Source organism: Triticum aestivum, chromosome 4D, assembly GCF_018294505.1.
Source record: "Triticum aestivum cultivar Chinese Spring chromosome 4D, IWGSC CS RefSeq v2.1, whole genome shotgun sequence".
NCBI classification, from domain to species: domain Eukaryota; kingdom Viridiplantae; phylum Streptophyta; class Magnoliopsida; order Poales; family Poaceae; genus Triticum; species Triticum aestivum.
In genome coordinates this window covers 59,663,278-59,684,745 of record NC_057805.1, presented here as the reverse complement: position 1 = coordinate 59,684,745, position 21,468 = coordinate 59,663,278, and positions in this window count along the sequence as shown.

Genomic DNA, 21,468 nt, shown 5'->3' with positions numbered 1-21,468 from the left:
ATCAGCGACGACGGCACAACGCTCAACCTCCCAGCCCTCGACCCTTCTCTGACCCTCTTTGATGAGTGTGTAGGGCTCGACCCTGCGAGCATGGCCATGTAGCATGAGGTGGGAGCATGGCCTCGACGATCATGAGTGTGTCGATGTGGCAACACGAGATGTGGTAGCATGAGGCAGACGATGATGCAGCGAGATCGTGCACGAGCCAAAAGTCCCCTTCCAACCATGCCACATCAGCGTGCCTTTACTCTTTCTACCTACATGAATCGGAAACCACCTTAAATAGAATCAAAACCACTTAAGGGGAAGATTTGCCTGGTTATTAGAATTTGAGGGTTAAAATCGTACCAAATTCTAGTTTAGGGGAGTATTTTTCCTTGTGGCCACATTTGACGATGAAAAATGAACCTTTTTTCAAGTCACAATCTTCTTTCATTTGGAGAAGAGAAATTAGAAGAGTAGACAGGAGTAGCAGCCGCATCCGGCCCAAGGCCCAGAGGAGACAGGAGTAGCGCAGCCGCATCCGGCCCAAGGGCCAGCCGTGGGCATACACTTAATCCCATCAACCCGAACCCTAGGTTGATCCTCATCCCCACTCTCTCCTTCCCGATCCCCTGGTCCTCTCCTTCGTGCGCCGTCTCATGCTCGAATGGAACACGGGCCCGATCCAGGGCGCCTCCTTGCACTTGATTCCCCGTGCTCGCTCGCGCGCCCGTCCATCGGCCCGCCGCCGGCAACCAGCGCCGCCCCTCTGGCTCCTCTTTGGATTCTCCCTGGCATCTCCTCCCTCTAGCCCAAGCTGTTGGCATAGGAGACACCGCATAGCCGCCTGCCATGGCTGGCCTCCTTGCTTCACCTTCGGTTGCCCCTCAACCCCCGAGCTGCGCGTCGTCCTTGGCCCTCCTCTCCTTCCCTCCTTCTCCTCGCCCCGCTGCTCATGATCCAATGGCCCATGCCACCTCGTCTGTCGTGCCACCCGACGACGTGGATGGCACTGGCAGCGGCCATCGCACGAGATCGATTCCAGTGTCGTGGGCTGGCGGTTCTTCCAGCTCCTTCTAGATGGATTTGGAAGAGTTTGGGGAGCCGGAGCTGAATGGGATAGATGGGACCTGGAGGTGCTATCTGCAAATGTTTTGAGTGAAGCGAGGGTCTTTCTGTAAAATTGCCCAGATTGCTTTATGTTGTGCCTTAGATGCAGATCCGACGGTCCTAAAGCCAAGATGGCAGGCACACCATCATCACCAACTTAGATTTTTATAGAAGTAGAGATTGCAGCGTCAAGAACTTTCACAGGAAAAAAAGTTGAGTAATATTCGAGGATTGTTTTCACACACACAAAAGGTTCGGTGGATGTCCTTCGAGCGCGACACAGTGATGCACCGTTTGATCGACCGCGTGGCTGCGGTTCACGCGCTTGCACAGGATTCCGTATCATGGCTGTGGTGCTAAGTAATAAAAGCGCTGCCTAAGTCTAATGTTTACGTGTACTAGTATGGTTTTCTTTTAAGTTTGACCAACCTTATATATAAAACTAAAGTAAGCTCCCACACGCGCAATCATCAATATGCTGCCGCCGCCGTTGCGCATGCCGGCGCCGGCCTGCTCCGGCCAACAATTTCTCGCCCATCACCGCCGTGTCGCCGCCATCCCTGTGCCACAAACCGAAGGTTCGCCTGCTCACATCGTCTGCAGTCCCTCCTCGCGATGCCGCCGCGCTGCCAAGCACGCGAGCAGCTGGTGGAGCCGCGTCTATGCACGCAGCGTACGGAGAGGAGGACGAGCGCGTGCTCCAGCACGCCGGCGAGGAGGAACTAGCGTGTCATTGTCGTCTCCGCCCGCGCAGAGGAGGCGCGCATGGTGGCTGTCGCGGCGGAACCCGGTCGCGCGCGCGTCGAGCCTGCAAACCGGGTGCGGACGCAGAATCTACCTTCGAGACCTTGAATGCCCCGTGGATCCTACAATCTGAAGGAGCAATTTGGGTCAGTCGTCTCATGTGAGCCGTTTGATGCAACATGGATGGCTAGAAGGGCTTCTTTCACCTCTTATGCCGTCTTCTTCCTTCGCTCCGTCAAACTTCTTTCACAAATCGACTGACCCAAATTACACTACTAGTACAAACGTATTAAGTACAGTAGGAACACGAAGATACGAGCAGTAGTACCAACTGCAAGAAGAACAGTAGTAAGACATAGTACTAGTACTACTGTACGTACTAAAGAGTTCAAATAACGAGAAAGAACATAAACATAGTTCTGCTGGGGCCTTAGCACAACACACCCTTGAAAATAAACTAAGCAACTAGTCCGCTTGACACTGCAGTAGAACCAGCATGAGCGACGACACTGCCACCTACTCGGAGTCCGAGTCCACGTCCTCGACTTCGTCCTCGTCCCTCTTCCTCTTCCTCTTCGCCGACACTTCTTTGATTGAACCGGACACTAGGCTCTGCTTCTTCATCCAACCCTTGTAGATATTTAAACAAAGGTAGGCATCCATTACTGCGTACAGGATGTGATCTTCATCTAATGTCTTCGAATCCCATGCATGATGAAACTCGTGACGAGGTTTCTTCAGTTTAGCGTACGAAGGATCAATCATGGCTGCTGCCAGGGTCAGCATTGAAGGTTGAGAGGAGGACACCAGGCTTGCCTTCTGGAGATCGAAGGGCTGGCCTACAACGAGACCTATCCGACGCAGGACATCCCTGTTGTTCTTAAAACCTACAGTAACGAATTTCACTCTTTTGTCCTTGAGGAAGTTCTAAAAATCCTGGCACTCAACGTCGGCATGGCATATGTGGTAGACCAAGAAAACGTTATGTACGCAAGCCTGGATCACGGCGGGCTTCTTCCTCTCTTCGTCCTTTGGATCCTTCTCTCGTCCCAGGACTGTGGTGTACTCAACATCTAGCCCAGCGACCCACTCATCCGTTGAACTGTTGAACATGCGTAGGAAGCGAGCAAGCCATGCTTTCACCGTCTCGGATCCACGTGTGTAGATGACAATGACCTGATCGCCGGTGATGGCTCTAACCTGGTACTCAGCGGCGACCATGGAGATTTGGGAGGCCATGGATTTTGGAGGAGGGTTAGGAGAAGTTGAACTGTTGTACCCCGCAAAAAAAACTGGGAGCGAACTAATGTGAAAGGACGGGACGACTGGGAGCGAATTGTTGTAAGGTAGAAGACGGGGACGAGTAGGGCGTGCGAACGGCGTGGGGTTGCTGGCTTGCCCGGTGGATAAACGGCTGCAAGCCCCCAAAGAGTTCTCGAGAACTATGCGGGACCCACTAGATGTCATGTCTACTAGAACCATATCTTAGGCCTGACGGTATAGCTTCTGCCTGTTCGCACGCCATGCCGGCGCGTGGATGTAACTTCACGTAATTCCGTCAAACGTCGCGCCTCCCACGACCTTCGCCTCCCTCGCGCGGTCGCGCCCTTTGAGACTTCGATCGGCTATAAATGAGCAATTTTTTTGCCTTTTTTTAGACAAGCAATTTTTTTTGCCTACTCCGCATGCATGATACTCCCTCTGGTCCTTTTTACTCCCGTCAACCGTTTGCAAAGTGTTTGACCAAATTTATACTTTTATTTGAAGACCACCTTATATTAATTAACCAGCCAAACCAGTACACTCATTCGATACAATATTCAATACACAGGGCGGTACGTTATTTACAAGAATACCATCTAATCTATTGTCAAAGCTATACTTAGCGATTAAGTGTGCCACCTTATTGGCCGAACGGCTAATCTTTGACAATGGAAGATTGTTGATCAACTTCGAGATGCTCAACGCTTTCATCTTCAGGTCACGCATAGCAGACCTGTCATAGTCCCCCGATGCAAGAGACGCTACCACAAAAGCGCAATCAGTCTCTAAAATTACAAGATTATGAAGAGAAATACCTATGTAGAGACCGGCAATGCAAGCCCTAAGCTCTGCTTCATCCATGCTTTGACAGGCTTCAATGAAATCCCACGACTAAATTTATACTAAAAATATCAATATCTACAATACTGATTATAATGAGTATAAGAGAGAGATGATTATAGTAACATAGGTAGATACCGTAACATAATAAATGTGATGCTACTATGTGTCATGCATGGCAATAAATGAGACCACCTATGATACTAATCTATGATACTATGCACTATAGAGGTAGTAACATAGACTAGTAACATATGCATGTTACTAGTCTAAGTTACTCCCCACCATGACCAGCCTTAGAGTACCACTACCTCCCTTCTAGTTTAAAGGGCTCGATTCAAAAATTTCACCTACTCTTAGCAAGATAGTAGAGGCGGTGGAATAGTTTTTGAAGTCTGCAAAAGTACTCAACTAGTGCTGTCGTTCTTCACAAAAAAATGTGTTTACCAATGCATGCATGAACACTAGTTACTCTAACCCCCCTCTCTTCTTTAATTCTTTGCCACATCAGCATGTTTGCTATTCCCGTGTGCATGATACCAGCTAAGATACCACCATTATGGCCAGCCTTAATCATCGCATGCAATAATTTAGTGCACCTTGAAATATGAACATGTGTGGGGCGTGTATGTTTTTAATGACTTGAGACTATACCTAGCCCGGCATGCAAGATGACTTATTATGCACCGTTCCCCATACCTGCAGGAAGCCCGTTCGTCTCCAAATCTTTTCCTCTCCATGTGTGGAAACAATATGCCTGCCAAACTCTCCTTCTCCCTCCGGCGGTCCCACCACTCCACCCCGTGTGAAAAAATCTACATGCATGACTCTCCTCCCCCCACGCTCGTCCAATCCGTTGTGACCAGCAATATTTCCACCCCTTCGCTCCCCCGTAATTTACTCCAACAAATATGCCCACGTAGCTGCTACTTAACTGCAGGTGCATTGGGTCACTGACATATGGGCCCAACAGGGGTCTGGCCCACATGTCAGTGACGCAACTGGACCTGCACTTAAGTTAGTGCAGCTCAGTCCATATCTTTCGTAGGTGTGCCATTGCTCGCTATAAATACTGCACCTCCCACGACTTCGCTATCTCCCCCCTCACGTTCACGTTCATCGCTATCTCCTCCCCCTCCCTCTCATGTCGACCACCATGGCATCACCCCTCCCAAGCCCTAGGAGCCCCTCGCTGCACCGCACGGACGGTCATGCGTGGTCGTTCCGTTCCTTGCCGCCACTAGTCGAGGAGGACGCGTCGGTGTTCCGCTCCTCGCGGCTACGCGACGCGTCGTCGTTCCGTTCCTCGCCGCCACTAGTCGAGGAGGACGCGTTGGCGTTCCGCTCCTCGCCGCGACGCGTCGAGGTGGACGCGTCAGCGTTCCCAATCTCGCCAGCACGCGTGTCGGAGGATGCGTCGGCTCCCCGCTACGAGGAGAACGCCGCGCCGCCCGCCGAGCCCCCCAGCCTTGAGGATCTTTGGAAAGAAATGGATGTCGCCTTGTGGGAGGCTTTTCCTCCAGCAGAGCGCGCCAAAATAGAGGCGCAGAAGAAGGCCGAGGAAGAGAAGCGCACGGGGGAACAAGCTGCCTGGGAGGCCTATGTCCCGTCCGAGAGAGTTAGGCAATTGGCTCTTTGGCAAAAGGCTCGTGCGAGGGCCGTGAGGGTGGCGGAGGACGCCCCTGCCGACGCCCTGAGTGCAGTCGGGCCCAAGCGCCTCATCTACGCTTGGCGGTACGTGGACCGGGTGCACGCTTCCAGCGAGGAGGAGTACCTGTTGGCGCCGGATCACCACACCGGTGAGATCGCGCTCGCCCGCCGGCAAGCCGCCAATCAGCACCTCGCGAGTTGCGAGACTGAGTAAGAGGCGTTGTGTCGGTGCGCTGGGAAACGGCCGCGCACTAGGGCACTCGTGGCACGCCGCAAGCGCTCCTGCGAGCGCCGTGGCTTTTAGGAGGAGTATAATTTTTGTTTTGTAAGGTGATCTCATTAGTTGTGGGACGCAAATGATAAATCCCTAACGTTCAGGAATTTTTAGCGTCCTTAATTAAGTATGTAAAAGGGAAAGTTTGGAAACCTTGTGTATTCGTACGCATTTTGCAAGTACGTGCATATAGCACAAACTTTACTATATACTATCGCACTACACGTCTCTCTCGATATATGCTTGCAGACTGTGCTACTCCCTCCGCCCAGGTCAATAAGTCATCTTTGGTTGTGCACCGTGACCAAGAAGGAGGGAAGACTTATACACCTAGACGGAGAGAGTACTACTATTACTTATGTACGTGCAAATGCACGTTTTAACATTACGATGCGGTTTTTGTAAAAGTAGAAAAACAGCACTAGTCAAGCTTGTGAAACGATTCAATGCAAAACAAATGCAAAAATGCTCGTTTGATTGTTTACTTTTAGCTTCCTTCTCTGTGGTTATTTCTCTGTCGTACTTTGTACGGAGTATCTCACTGGTTGGAAAGGCATGCAAATTCCCAAACCGCTTCCTACACCCTGTATCGAATTTTTTGCCTAACAAGTTGTGCCGTGCAATTGGAATTCGAACTTGAGTACTACTACTAGTAGGAGTACCAGGGGCCAGTTCTTTTAGGCTTCTAGATTAGAGCAAGTACAATAGAGCTGAGTCAGCGGGCTATAAGAAATAAACTAGTATATTTCTGCTTAGTTGGAGGAAAGAGAAGAGGAGAGAGAAGGTAAGCGGGCTCTTCATGAAGAGCCAGCTCTAGCACGTGCTCCTAGGCACTTTGTGAGAATGAGAAGTGGGCCACATAATAAAAAAGTAGTACACTCTTTTGATCTATTATTGTACATGTTGAATATAAGATGGGTTGTAGATGACATGGCACTGGCTTATAGCCAGCAGCTGGCTATACTATTAACCATGCTCTAACTACTACCTCCGTCCTGGTTTATTGGTCCCATTGTAATCTGTGTCAAATTTTGATCATAAATTTAACTAATGAAATGTTAGTGCATGTCACATGCACTACTCCATCCGTCTAGGTGAGTAAGTCATCTTAGGCTGTGCACCGTGACCAAGGAGGAGGAGAAAACGAGAAACGTTAATGTTTATTTGCTAATTAATAGTATTGCATGCAATGAACTAACCACTGCATGTCGTGTTTGATATCTCAAGTCATTAAAAGCATGCACACTCTTTATCTCTTATTGGTTGATATGTCAAGAAACAAGAAACGAGGTAGAAGTTAATGCACCGCGCCTAAGTGTTTTGGGATTATTTGGTTTTCGTAAGATGACTTACACACCTAGACGGAGGGATTACAATGGTGAGGAATAAACCAGTTAAATCTTTGGTCAAAATTTAGCACAAATTACAATGGTGAGGAATAAACCAGGACGGAGTAGTAGTTTAGAAGCCCAAATAAATGAGTGAGGCGCCTTATTGTTACTCTCCACTGTGACTAGTCTTGTGGGAAAAGCTGGGGAAGCCGCCAAAAGAACTGGCCCTAGGAGTAGTAGCTAGGGATCGAGTGTGCGAGATGAACCGGAGAAAGTAAATGCAGAGAGATGAAATGCAAAAAAGACGGAGGGATGTGATGGTTGCTTGTCCGTTTATTTTACCAGGCCACTTATTACTGGGAGTGGTTGGGTTTTGTGATATGACGGCTTTACTGCCGCGCCACGAGCGGGGTGAGAGGTGAGACTCCCGTGCAGCGCCGCCCTCTACACTTGTACTACATCGGTCGTGGTTTATTAGTCCCCCATTGAATTTGACTGAAGATTTAACTGACAAAATGTTAGTGCATGTCAACAAAAACTATATCGTTGGATTCGTATTTGAACATAGTTTTGAATGATATAATTTTAGGTGACATGCATCAGCATTTATCGTACTATATATAATGTTAGTTCAATTTTTGGTCGTACTAATCTATAGTAGTAAGGTGCCCGTGCGTTGCACCGAAGAGTGAAATGCATTGATCGGGGAGTTGTTTATTTTGACAAAGGATGTGGGGGTCATCTCATGTGTAACGGGTATCGATAGGTTTCTTCGGATATTATTTCATCTCTAGAGCTCACAAACATCCGGGTGAAATAGATAAAAAGGTATCTTTTGCAAACAAAAGCGTTCAACTGTTCAACCTGCATCCAAAACTTGTGAAGAAATAACACTTATTGTGCTTTGCAAGAAATGATCTTTAAGAATTAGTTTTTGAATATCGATTGTTATACATGTTGGCTACAGATGACATGGCACTTACTTATAGTCAACAGTTGGCTATACTATTAAGTAATATTAACCATGCCCTTATACACCTAGACGGAGGGATTAAATCAGGATGACTTGCAAGCGGGCAGAGGAGATGTAAGAAATGGTTCATCGTAAGTCTTTCACCAGTACTGTAGTAAAAATTCATACATGGAAGATTCTAGACTAAACCATAAACGGATACACTTTTATTCATGCGCGATACTCTAATAGAGCAAGATCCTGCATGGAAGTCTCCACATGCTTAGACAGCGGATTACATTGAGCGAAGACTAATGATCAACATTTAACTTGAAAATGCGTACTTCGAGGTGAACCTCCTTGGAGTCCCCGTGCACCACGTCTGCGGGTAAAGGAGGCCATGGGTTTTCCAAGTCCACATTGGCGGGATAGTCCCAGCTCCCCAGAGTCCAAGTCAGTTCGATGAGGCCGGTGTCGCCGCCCACGCGACCCGGAGGGGTAGTAACACTGACCACGCACGCATACATCGGCCTCGTGTTAGTGTCAGCGTCAATGGCGTCGCCCCTGACGCACATTACAGAGACGGGGCGGCGGCCTGCGCGGGCCTCGCCGGTGCCCACGATCAAGAGGAAGACGCTGCCGTCCTCCTCCGAGGCTAGCAGGCGGCCGTGATCCTCCAGCGACTCCGGCATGGTGAACGGGTAGCACGTCTCGTACTTGATGTTCTCCGCCAAGGGCCAGCAGTGACCGCTGCACGCATCCGTGAGGTGATGCACCATGTCCGCCGGCGAGCCACAAAACGGCATCGGGCACTCATAGCAGTGGACGAAGGGCTCCTTGGAGGCATCGACCAGGCCGTCCATGAAACGGGAGTGGCTGTAGGGGACGTTGCGCCAGTTGAATATATGAGCAAGTTACTACGAGATTTAATCCGAATAAGCACAAAATAAATCATGACGGCTATAACAGAGATGAAACTAATAATGTGGACTAGCATAGTAGTAGGATACAGAGTAGAAACATGAATTCTACCACGATTTCGAACAGGAAGGACAGAAACACATACGGTGCAACGGGAGCATCACCATTGGCGTTGAGGTTGTCGCCCATGTCGTTGAGGAAGAGGTTGCCGAGGTCGGGGAAGAAGTCGTCGTCGGTGAAGTCGTCGCTGCTAGCAGTCGCGAGAGTGCGCTCCCCAAATTTCAACAGCGCCCGCCGAATGGAGCGCAGGAGGGAGTGGTTGTAGGGGACGTTGCGGCCGCCGAATGGAGCGCAGGAGTAGCCCACGAAGCAGTAGATGGTGCTCCTCCCTAGTCTCTATTCTTATCTCTATCTCTACTACTCTTCTTTGTTTCTATAATATACTAGTTGTAGTTGTCAAATCGAATAGTACTGCGCCGTCCACTTCACGCCCGGCTAAACACGCCTCCTCACCTCCATCAAACCCCTCTATTAAACCCGCATGCAAACCGAGAAACCTACTCTGGCCCGCGGGAGGAAATTTGTCGGTTGCAGTTGGAGAATATTAGAGTCATGTCCAATCCATTTGAGTTAATTGCGTGTATGATTCTCCCTTTATAAAAAGTTAATTGCATCCTTAATCTTGTATTCTAAGTACTCTGTGGGTTCCACTGTCAGTACAGTGTACATGACTTGCAGGCTGGCTATTGATCCCCCTTCCTTCGATTAACACTGCACTGCTTTGGCACCGCGGCCCAGAATACTCGGAATCTTACAGTAGCCAACATGATACCAAGTTTGATTTTCTCAAGGTTGTAATCTGCCAAGTGCCCACAAGATCTGCGAATTATAAAGACTTCAGGCTAATTGCGTTCTTCAACCGCGGTCTCGCCTATCTGACAGGTCACTGCAGTAAGTGGATAAATCTGCACGTCCATTGCGGGATCATACATCCTCCATGGTTCTCTGATGCCATTGAACACAAGGGCTTCATTTACGCTGTCGACTCCTTCTATGGCTGGACGTGTTGCTGGCCTACTCCAGTCATCGCTACAAATGGATGTTACATCAGTATGTTACTTTCCTATGATATCATGATGGCTTGCTTATATTACTGTCAACATTTGCTGAAAAAATATTCATGCTCATAACATGTTGTTCTTAAGATTGACTAAATCAAGAATCCTTTTTTATTTGACTCCAACTTGATATGATGTTGTAGGCCGCCTGGTGTCCCTACCCTTCCTAATCCCAGAACCTTTCAAAGAAAAGCGGCATGGCAGTTGCAGGTGGTTCCTGGCTCGATCAGACGATGGCGAAAGATTGATGATCGTTCGCATGTACCGGACGTGTTGTTTCGCGGAATACAATCACAGTCACTGCAAGGTCTTTGAGCAGGATCCCAGCTTCTCTAGGACTTCAGGAATTTTTGACTGGAGGCTGGTAAGTAGCCTTGGTACACGCTCTCTGTTTGTCGGACTGAATTATCCGATTAACCAGGAGATAACCAACTGCAAGGATCATGATGGCAGCGCGGTTTCGTTCATCAGGCAAAACTGTGTGTACACAGCGTACCATGCGTCTCTGCATGCACCATACCCTGATATGTGCCGCCACGCTCTGCAGCCCAAAGTAGGAGAGAGGGTCGCAAGTATCAGACTTCAACCTGCTGGCTGGAGTTTCCCCGTCAGGCACCCATCTGGTTCAAGCCGTCAGCCAATCTCCACGGCTTAATAAATAGTAACGTCTAACTAAGCCAGTTAGTTAGATGCGTACACTTGGTGTAGTAGGATCTTTATTTAGTTTGATGCATGCACTTGTTCTTTTTTTGGTAGTCATTTTGTAATGATGGCTGATGTTTGGTTTGGAAGAGAGAGCTGCGTCTTCACTCTTCTGGCCTGATTACTACTTCTGTTGCACCCCCAGCCCTGGTTGCTGATGCTGCTATTTTCAATTTACAATCAGTAGTATATTTCGTCTGTTGGTTGAATAAATGTGTTGTTAGAACGACAAACACAATGTTTTGGAAGTCGTTGCACGGTTCGATCCTTTAGTGCCCCGTACCGTACGTAGCGCATACTATTTTTCGTACGGAACACATTTTCCACTTGTTGATAACATGCAACCCACTGATGAAGGCCCAATAGAGAAGCCCATAATTAACTGGAAGGGAGGCTCTCACATGAATCCGGCCCAGGTACATGCTCATGGTCCCCTAAACATAAATAAGTAAATAAATAAATAAAGCTAAATGCTCATGCACCAGTTCTTTGGGAAAATAGGTAGCCCAGTATTTCTTTTTGAAGAATACCCAAGCTAGGCCTATTTGTTTTCTCTGAATTACTGGGCTGCAAATCTTTCAAGACGAGGAGGGATGCATTCCGGCCTGGCTTAAGAGTATGGTCAATGTCTGTTAAAAGTAATATCAAAAGGGGTTGAAAATTCCAAAAAAATTATAGCAAATGGGATATAAGTTTCTTTTTTTGTATTTGTTCTTCACTGATATCTTATACGTATTTCATTGGATTTAACATGACATAGTACTATTTTTTAATTTGTTTTAGTATGGCTATTAATTTTTGGATTAAGAATATTTCGTTCCCCAGCAAAAATTTGCGAATTTTCAAAATTTCCCACATATTTAATTAATTTTTTGACCCTCGTACTGACCAGAAAATGGCCAGCAATTCTAAAAATGAAAAAAGGGCTGCAATAAATTCCATATGAATTAGAAAATGAGTAAAAATTATAAAAATAATAGCAAATGGGTTGTACACGCCACAGATTTCGAGGCTGACTTGTTTACGCAAGGCTTTGTCAGTGAACACACAATTCTAGCAGCAGTGACTGTTTGATGTCCATCCAACGGCCGACGTGCTTCTTCAATCTCTGATCTTCCTGCTCCTGCCGCCTAAACTAGCACCGGCGAGACTGCCTGCTCCCTCCTCTTGTGGCCCTCTGTGATGACGCGCAGGCTTCCCCGGCCCACCCTACTCCCTCCGCTGGCCTGGCCGCACGCAATCAACTTCCTCCTTATTACACGAAAAAATGATTCCTCCCACTGACATCTGGGGCGCACCGGTTGGGAGGCTGACCTGTGGGCCTACTAAGTTGACGCGTACGCAGGGCTTGTCAACTTAGTCAACAAACGATTCTAGCAGCAGTAACCGTTGGATTTGAATCGAACGGTCCTGTTGCTTCTTCAATCGCTCCTCTTCTTGCACCAGCCGCCCAAACCAGAGCCGGGGAGACCGCATGCTCCTGCCTCTAGTGGCCGGCTATGCTGCCGTTGAGGCCTCATCGCCCCCTACTACTCCCACCGCTAGCCAGGCCCTGCGGCGACGGCAGCCTCACACCGCAACCGAACTAGTGAACCCTCGTACTCCTCTCCGCGTGGGCATCCACTGCCGCGTCTTCCCCGGCTCCGCGTCGTCCCCTTCCTAGGCCTCGCTGTCCTCCACCACCTTGGTGCTCTCGGCGCGGCGTGGTCAACATGGTCAACAACATTCCATTGGAAGAGTACTATACGTGGAGAGGCTGACAGCTGGGTCCACGGCCACAGCCCAGTTTTTTTGTGATTTGCCAAGTAAGTTGCTTTGTCTGGCCTGTTGGGCTGCAAATCTTTCAAGATGAGGAGAGCTTTCATTCGGCTAGCCGAGAAAATGGCCCATCAGTAATGAGAAATGGGCTGTACATTTTTAAAACACATCAAACCGTCAATTAGTTTCAAATATCTTTTTTTCATTTCGACATTTTAAATTACATTAATTTTTATGCGTGGAGAATTTGTTGGATTTTATATTGATATACATTTATTTTTAAAATCAGTTTGAATGTGAGTCGAAATTTCGGGATTAAAAACAGTTCGGACCGCACCGAAATATGCAAAATTTCGTATAATATTTTAACCGTGGCCACAATATGGCCTGTAATGCTAACAAAAAGAATATGGGCTCCAAAAAAATCTTAATAATTAGCAAATGGGCTGTAAATTATTAGAAATAATGGCAGATGGGTTGTATGCTGTTTTCCACATATTTGAGGCTTTCCTAAAAAAAGGTTGACGCACCAGCACTGACTGTTGGATGTCCATCCAACGGCCGTCGTGCTTCTTCAATCTCCGCTCTTCCTGCTCCAGCCGCTCAAACAAGCGCCGGCGGGACTGCCTGCTCCCTCCTCCCCGCGGCCGGCTCTGCTACCGCGCAGGCCTCACCGCCCCACCGTACTCCCATCGCTGGCCTAGCCATCCCTCTACTCACCCACACCTGCTGTTATTCTCCGGCGACGGCAGACGAACCAGTAAACCCTCGTACAGTCATGCTCCCCTCCGCGTGGGAAACAACTGCCGAGTCTTCCCTGCCTCCGTATCATTCCCTTCCTAGGCCTCGTCGTCGCCCACTGCCCTGGTGCTCTCGGCGTGGCCTGGTCAACGTGGTCAACGACCGACATGCATCTGAAGTGGACTGTACGTGGAGAGGCCGACAGCTGGGTCCATGGCCGCACGCAAGGAAATGCCTCCTTATTACACGCAAAATAATGATTCCTCCACCTGACATTAGGGACCCACCGAAAGGGCCTCTGTATTTCGTGAAAAAAACGTTACCGCCGCTGACAGCTCGGACCCACCAGCTATATCTTCGCACGCAAGGAAGTGACTCCTTATTACGCACAAAAAAAATGAATACTCCCCCTGTTAGCTGGGACCCAGTATAGTGGCAGGCTGACTTGTGGGCCTACTAAGTTGGCGGGGACGGAGGGCTTTGTCAACTTAGTCAATATGCACGATTCTAGCTCCAGTGACCGTACGATGTCCATCCAACGGCCGTAGTGCTTCTTCAACCTCTGGTATTCTTGCTCCAGCCGCCCAAAGCAGCGCCGGTCCTGCCGCATGCTCCTGCCTCCCGTGGCCGGTTGTGCTGCCGCGGAGGCCTCACCGCCCCCTACTATTCCCACCGCTGGCCAGGCCCTGCGACGACGGCAGCCTCACACCGCAGCCGAACCAGTGAACCCTCGTACTCCTCTCCGCGCGGGCTTCCACTGTCGTGTCTTCCCCGGCTCCCCGTCGTCCCCTTCCTAGGCCTCGCCGTCGTCCACCGCACTGGTGCTCTCGGCGTGGTCAACGTGGTCAAGGAACGACTTCCATCGGACGTGGACTGTACGTGGAGAGGCTGACAGTTGGGTCCACGGCCGCAGCAAGGAAGTGCTTCCTTATTACGCGGAAAATAATTATTCCTCCACCTGACAGCTGGGACCCACCGACGGGCCACTGTATTTCGTGAAAAAACGTTTCCCCCTGACTGCTGGGACCGAGCAGCTACATCTTCGCACGCAAGGAAGTGCGTCCGGGCCAAAAAACCATTCACCCCCCTGACTGCTGGGACCCACCAGCTACATCTTCGCAGGCAAGGAAGTGCATGACAGTCGGGACCCACCTGGTCGAAGCGTACGTAGCGTTGTCATTCTGGTCGCGAACGTGTACGTACATATATACTGGTGGATGTAGAGGCGTGCACGTGTCGTAGTAGAGGCGCGTACGTGTCGTAGTAGAGGCGCGCAAGTAGCATGTACATGTACGTACAGCGGCCAGGGTGCAAGAAAGAAAATACGGCCACGTATGTGTACATACGGGCGGGGTCTCGAACGCCTACTCGCGCATACATACGGCCAGGGCTCGTGTACATGGCTGGGTCGGAACGGAGAAACAGCGTCGTCGTCGTGTTCATGGGGAGCCAACCGGCTGGGTCGGAACGGAATGCGTCGGCGTGTTCATCGGGAGGGCTTGGATGGAACAGCCGATGGAAACGAGGCCTGGCGTACCGCAGAATGGAGGAAACGGCCTTGTGTTCGACCGGCGACGTTTGAAACGGGATCCTGTTCATCGGGAGGGGTCTGGCGTACTGCAAAACGGAGGAAACGGACCTCCTACGGTCGAAACGGGGGTCATGTTGATCGGGAGGGGTGTGGCGTACCGCAAAACGGAGGAAACGGACTTGTGTTGGAGCGCTACGGTCGAAATGGGGGTCCTGAGGGGTGTGGCGTACCGCAAAACGGGACTCCACGGGATACTGTTCATCTCCACCGTCGACCCCCTCCAGCCTCCATGGGCTACTATTCATCCACCGTCGACCTCCTCCAGCCTCCACCTGCAACTGTTCATCCACGGGCTCCTGTTCATCCAGCCTCCACCACGCGCTACTCCACCGGCTACTGTTCAACCACCCCTCTCCACGGGCGCCTGTTCAACCACCCCTCCACGGGCTACTGTTCATCCAGCCCTCCACCGTTTACTGTTCATTCTGCCCTCCATGGGGTGTCCTGTTCATCCTGCCCTCCACGGGGTCCTGTTCATCCAGCCCCAACCTGCTCAATCGATCAGGGTCCTGTTCATCCAGAGGCAACACCACGAGGTCCTGTTCATCCACCCCCACCGGGAACTGTTCATCCAAACCCCCCAGCAACGCTCACTGTTCATCCAGAGGCAGCATCGATCGACTTCAGTTAGCAGCAGTAGCGAAGGAATCGCTCGATCGGGTTCAGTTAACAGCCATCGATCGATCGCTCGGGTTCAGTAACGCGTAGCCTGCAGTGCAATCGCTCGGGTTCAGTTAGAGCCCAACGCCTCGCTCGGGTTCAATTAGAGCCAACGCCTCGCACACATGCGCGTACGTGTCCGAGAGAAACGTGCCTCCTAATGATCCCTTAGAACAATATTTGCTCGACCAAGAAAATGATATGCTTATGAATGAAAGAAGAGAAATAGATGAAGTATTCTTTAAACAAGGACCTATTCTGAAACACAACTTGCCTGTTGAAATCCTAGGGGATCCTCCTCCACCCAAGGGTGATCCCGTGTTCGAGCTTAAACCATTGCCTGATACTCTTAAATATGCTGATCTTGATGAAAAGAAGATATATCCTGTTATTATTAGTGCTAACCTTTCAGAGCATGAAGAAGAGAAATTATTGAAAACACTGAAGAAGCACCGTGCTGCTATTGGATATACTCTTGATGATCTTAAGGGCATTAGTGCCACTCTATGTCAACACAAAATAAACTTGGAGAAAGACGCCAAACCAGTTATTGATCACCAACGACGGCTAAATCCTAAGATGAAAGAAGTGGTAAGAAAGTAAATATTAAAGCTCCTTGAAGCAGGTATAATTTATCCAGTTGCTGATAGTCAGTGGGAAGTCATGTCCATTGTGTCCCTAAGAAAGGAGGTATTACTCTCGTTCCTAATGATAAAGATGAATTGGTTCCACAAAGAATTATTATAGGTTATAGGATGGTAATTGATTTCTGCAAATTAAATAAAGCTACTAAAAAAGATCATTACCCTTTGCCTTTCATTGATCAAATGCTAGAAATATTATCCAAACATACACATTTTTGCTTTCTAGATGGTTACTCCGGTTTCTCTCAAATACCTGTGTCAGCTGCTGATCAAGAAAAGACCACTTTTACTTGCCCTTTCGGTACCTTTGCTTATAGACGTATGCCTTTTGGTTTATGTAATGCACCTGCTACCTTTCAGAGATGCATGATGGCTATATTCTCTGACTTTTGTGAAAAGATTTGTGAGGTTTTCATGGACGATTTCTCTGTTTATGGATCCTCTTTTGATGATTGCTTGAGCAACCTTGATCGAGTTTTGCAGAGATGTGAAGAAACTAATCTGTTCTTGAACTGGGAGAAATGCCACTTTATGGTTAATGAAGGAATTGTCTTGGGGCATAAAATTTCTGAAAGAGGTATTGAAGTTGATAAAGCTAAAGTTGATGCTAATGAGAAGATGTCGTGTCCGAAGGACATCATAGGATTAAGAAGTTTCCTTGGTCATGCCGGTTTTTATAGGAGGTTCATTAAGGACTTATCGAAAATTTCTCGGCCTTTGACTAATCTATTACAAAAAGATATCCCTTTTGTCCTTGATGATGATTGTGTAGAAGCATTTGAAATACTTAAGAAAGCATTGATTTCTGCACCTATTGTTTAGCCACCTGATTGGAATTTACCCTTTCAAATTATGTGTGATGCTAGTGATTACGCTGTAGGTGTTGTTCTAGGACAAAGAGTTGATAAGAAATTAAATGTTATTCAATATGCTAGTAAAACTCTAGACAACGCCCAGAGAAATTATGCTACTACTGAAAAGGAAGTCTTAGCAGTTGTATTTGCTTGTGATAAGTTCAGACATTATATTGTTGATTCTAAAGTAACTATTCACACTGATCATGCTGCTATTAAATATCTTATGGAAAAGAAAGATGCTAAACCTAGAATTATTAGATGGGTTCTCCTACTAAAAGAATTTGATTTGCATATTATTGATAGAAAGGGAGCTGAGAACCCCGTTGCAGAAAACTTGTCTAGTTTAGAGAATGTTCTTGATGACCCACTACCTATTGATGATAGCTTTCCTGATGAACAGTTAGCTATCATAAATGCTTCTCGTACTGCTCCATGGTATGTTGATTATGCTAATTACATTGTTGCTAAATTTTATACCACCTAGTTTCTGGGATGACCCACTCCTTTATAAAGAAGGAGTAGATGGTGTTATTAGACGTTGTATACCTGAGCATGAACAGGAACAGATCCTACGCAAGTGTCACTCTGAAGCTTATGGAGGACACCACGCTGGAGATCGAACTGCACATAAGGTATTGCAATCCGGTTTTTATTGGCCTACTCTCTTCAAAGATGCCCGTAAGTTTGTCTTGTCTTGTGATGAATGTCAAAGAATTGGTAACATTAGTAGACGTCAAGAAATTCCTATGAATTATTCACTCTTTATTGAACCATTCGATGTTTGGGGCTTTGATTATATGGGACCGTTTCCTTCCTCAAGAACTGGTAACATTAGTAGACGTCAATAAATGCCTACATATTTTAGTTGTTGTTGATTACGTTCCTAAGTGGGTAGAAGCTATTCCGAATAGTAGTGCTGATCATAACACCTCTATTAAGATGCTTAAAGAAGTTATTTTTCCGAGGTTGGAGTCCCTAGATATTTAATGACTGATGGTGGTTCACATTTTATTCATGGTGCCTTCCGTAAAATGCTTGCTAAGTATGATGTTAATCATAGAATTGCATCCCCTTATCACCCACAGTCTAGTGGTCAAGTAGAATTGAGTAATAGAGAGCTCAAGTTAATTTTGCAACAGACTGCTAATAGATCTAGAAAGAATTGGTCCAAGAAACTTTACGATGCATTATGGGCCAATAGAACTGCATATAAAAATCCTATGGGTATGTCTCCGTATAAAATGGTTTATGGAAAAGCATGTCACCTACCTCTTGAATTAGAACATAAGGCATATTGGGCCATTAAAGAGCTCAAATATGATTTCAAACTTGCCGGTGAGAAGAGGTTATTTGACATTAGCTCACTTGATGAATGGAGACCCAGGCTTATGAGAATGCCAAATTGATTAAACAAAAAGTTAAAAGATGGCATGACAAAAGGATACAAAAGCGTGAGTTTAATGTATGTGATTATGTGTTGCTATTCAACTCTCGTTTATGATTTTTTGCAGGAAAACTTCTCTCTAAATGGGAAGGTCCTTACGTTATCGAGGAGGTCTATCGTTCCGGTGCCATAAAAATTAACAACTTCGAAGGCACAAATCCGAAGGTGGTGAACGGTCAAAGAATCAAACATTACATCTCAGGTAATCCTATAAATTTTGAAACTAATGTTATTGAAACCGTAACACCGGAGGAATACATAAGGGACACTTTCCAGAATGTTTCAGACTCCGAAAAGGAATAGGTATGTGGTACGGTAAGTAAACCGACTCCAAAACAGTTCTAATGGCAATTTTTCTCCGTTTAGGAATATTTAAGAAAATAGGAAAATAAGAAGCAGTCCGGGAAGGACACGGGGCTTCCAAGAGGGTGGGAGGCGCGCCCTACCCCCTAGGCGGGCCCCCTGCCTCGTGGGCACCTTGTGTACTCTCCGGACTCCGTTTTCTTGTGCGATACTTCTTTTGGTCGGTAAAAATTCATTATATAATCTCCCGAAGGTTTTGACCCTCGTATCACGCAAATATCCTCTGTATTTGTTTCGAGTTGTCTCTGTAGCAGATTTGGAGCAAGATGTCATCTCAGGATTCCGACGGAGAGAGATATGTCTCACACCTCATTGCTGACCCAAAGACCTATGGGGATCTATCTCCTAGTGGTCGAACTACGGACGAGGAGGAGGATGCTCATTTAATGAGGATCGATGATTCAAGCTCGGAGGAGGAGGATGTCCCTCTACCTCAACCTGGGGATATGCACGTGAAGTTCAAGAAGTCTAGTCTCCCTAAGAGGGCTAAACTTCCTAACAACCGATCTATTCCTTCTCGTTTTCGGCAGAAAAGCAAAGGAGATTTATGTGACAAGATCTTGAAGCTGGAATCGGAGGTCGGTGATTTAAAGGAGGAAATTGCTCTTCTCAATTAGAGTATGAAGAAGCTGAAAGCACAATTTACATCATCAACAAATCCATCATCGCCACCTCCGAAGAAGGAGACATAATCACATGGGTATGGGCACTCCCCTTGGCAACTGCCAAGCTTGGGGGGTGGTGCCCCGGTATCATATCACCATCACACTCCTATCTTTACCGTTTTTCTTAGTTCGATCCTTTTGGTAATATCTTGATCTAGTAGAATAAAATTTTAGTATGATCTAGTTTTGAGTTTTGCTTTATGATCCCTCTATGTAATCGAGTCCGTGAGCTATATATAATAAAGATTAGTGTTGAGTCAAGGGCTTGATTATTTTGCTATGATCTTGAGTGAATAAAAGAAAGAGAAAGAATAAAAAGAAATAAATAGATCATATTGATCTTATGGATAGTAATGACTTCACATATAGAGAGTATGATGATTAAAAGTTGTTGAGAGTTGACAAACATAGTTTTGGTCATCGTTGCAATTAATAGGAAGTAATAAAGAAACAGAGGTTTCACATATAAATATACTATCTTGAACATCTTTTATGATTGTGAGCACTCATTAAAATATGACATGCTAAAGAGTTGATATTGGACAAGGAGGACAACGTAATGGGTTATGTTTCCTTATATCCGAAATAAAGTATATTGTCAAGGATCATCCAACATGTTGAGCTTGCCTTTCTCCCTCATGCTAGCCAATTCTTTGCACCAAGTAGATATACTACTTGTGCCTCCAATACCCTTGAACCCAGTTTTGCCATGAGAGTACACCATATCTACCTATGGATTGAGTAAGATCCTTCAAGTAAGATACATCGTAGCATCATTGTTGCATACAACATATGTGTCCCTCTGCGAAGGCCCTATCTTTTACTTCTACCCTTATGCAAGAGTCATGGTGATCTGCACCATTCCTTTTTACATTTTATCCTTTGGCAAGCACAGTGTGTTGGAAAGATCCTGATATATATATATATATCTAATTGGATGTAAGTTAGCATGAATTATTATTGTTGACATTAAACCTTGAGGTAAAAGGTTGGGAGGCGAAACTATAAGCCCCTATCTTTCTCTGTGTCCGATTAAAACTCCATACCCATAAGTATTGCGTGAGTGTTAGCAATTGTGAAAGACTAAATGATAGTTGAGTATGTGGACTTGTTGAAAAGCTCTTACATAGAATCTTTCCTATGTTATGATAAATTGCAATTGCTTCTATGACTGAGATTATAGTTTGTTGGTTCTCAATGAAGTTTCCGATTCATACTTGACATTGTGAATAGATTATTACTTGAGCATAAGAAGCCATATGACAATATTCAAATATGTTGCTGTTAAAAGAATGATCATGATGCCCTCATGTCCGTATTTTATTTTATCGACACCTCTATCTCTAAACATGTGGACATATTTATCGTTATCGGCTTCCGCTTGAGGACAACCGAGGTCTAAGCTTGGGGGAGTTGATACGTCCATTTTGCATCATGCTTTTATATCGATATTTATTGCATTATGGGCTGTTATTACACGTTATGTCACAATACTTATGCCTATTCTCTCTTATTTTACAAGGTTTACATGAAGAGGGAGAATGCCGGCAGCTGGAATTCTGGGCTGGAACAGGAGCAAATATTAGAGACCTATTCTGCACAGCTCCAAAAGTCCTGAAACTTCACGGAAGTCATTTTTGGAATTAATAAAAAATACTGAGCAGAGAAAATACCAGAGGGGGCCACACCCTGGCCACGAGGGTTGGAGGCGCGCCCTACCCCCTAGGCACACCCCCTGCCTCGTGGGCCCCCTGGCAGGCCTCCGGTTGAAGGAAATATGCCCTAGAGGCAATAATAAAGTTATTATTTATTTCCTTATATCATGATAAATGTTTATTATTCATGGTAGAACTGTATC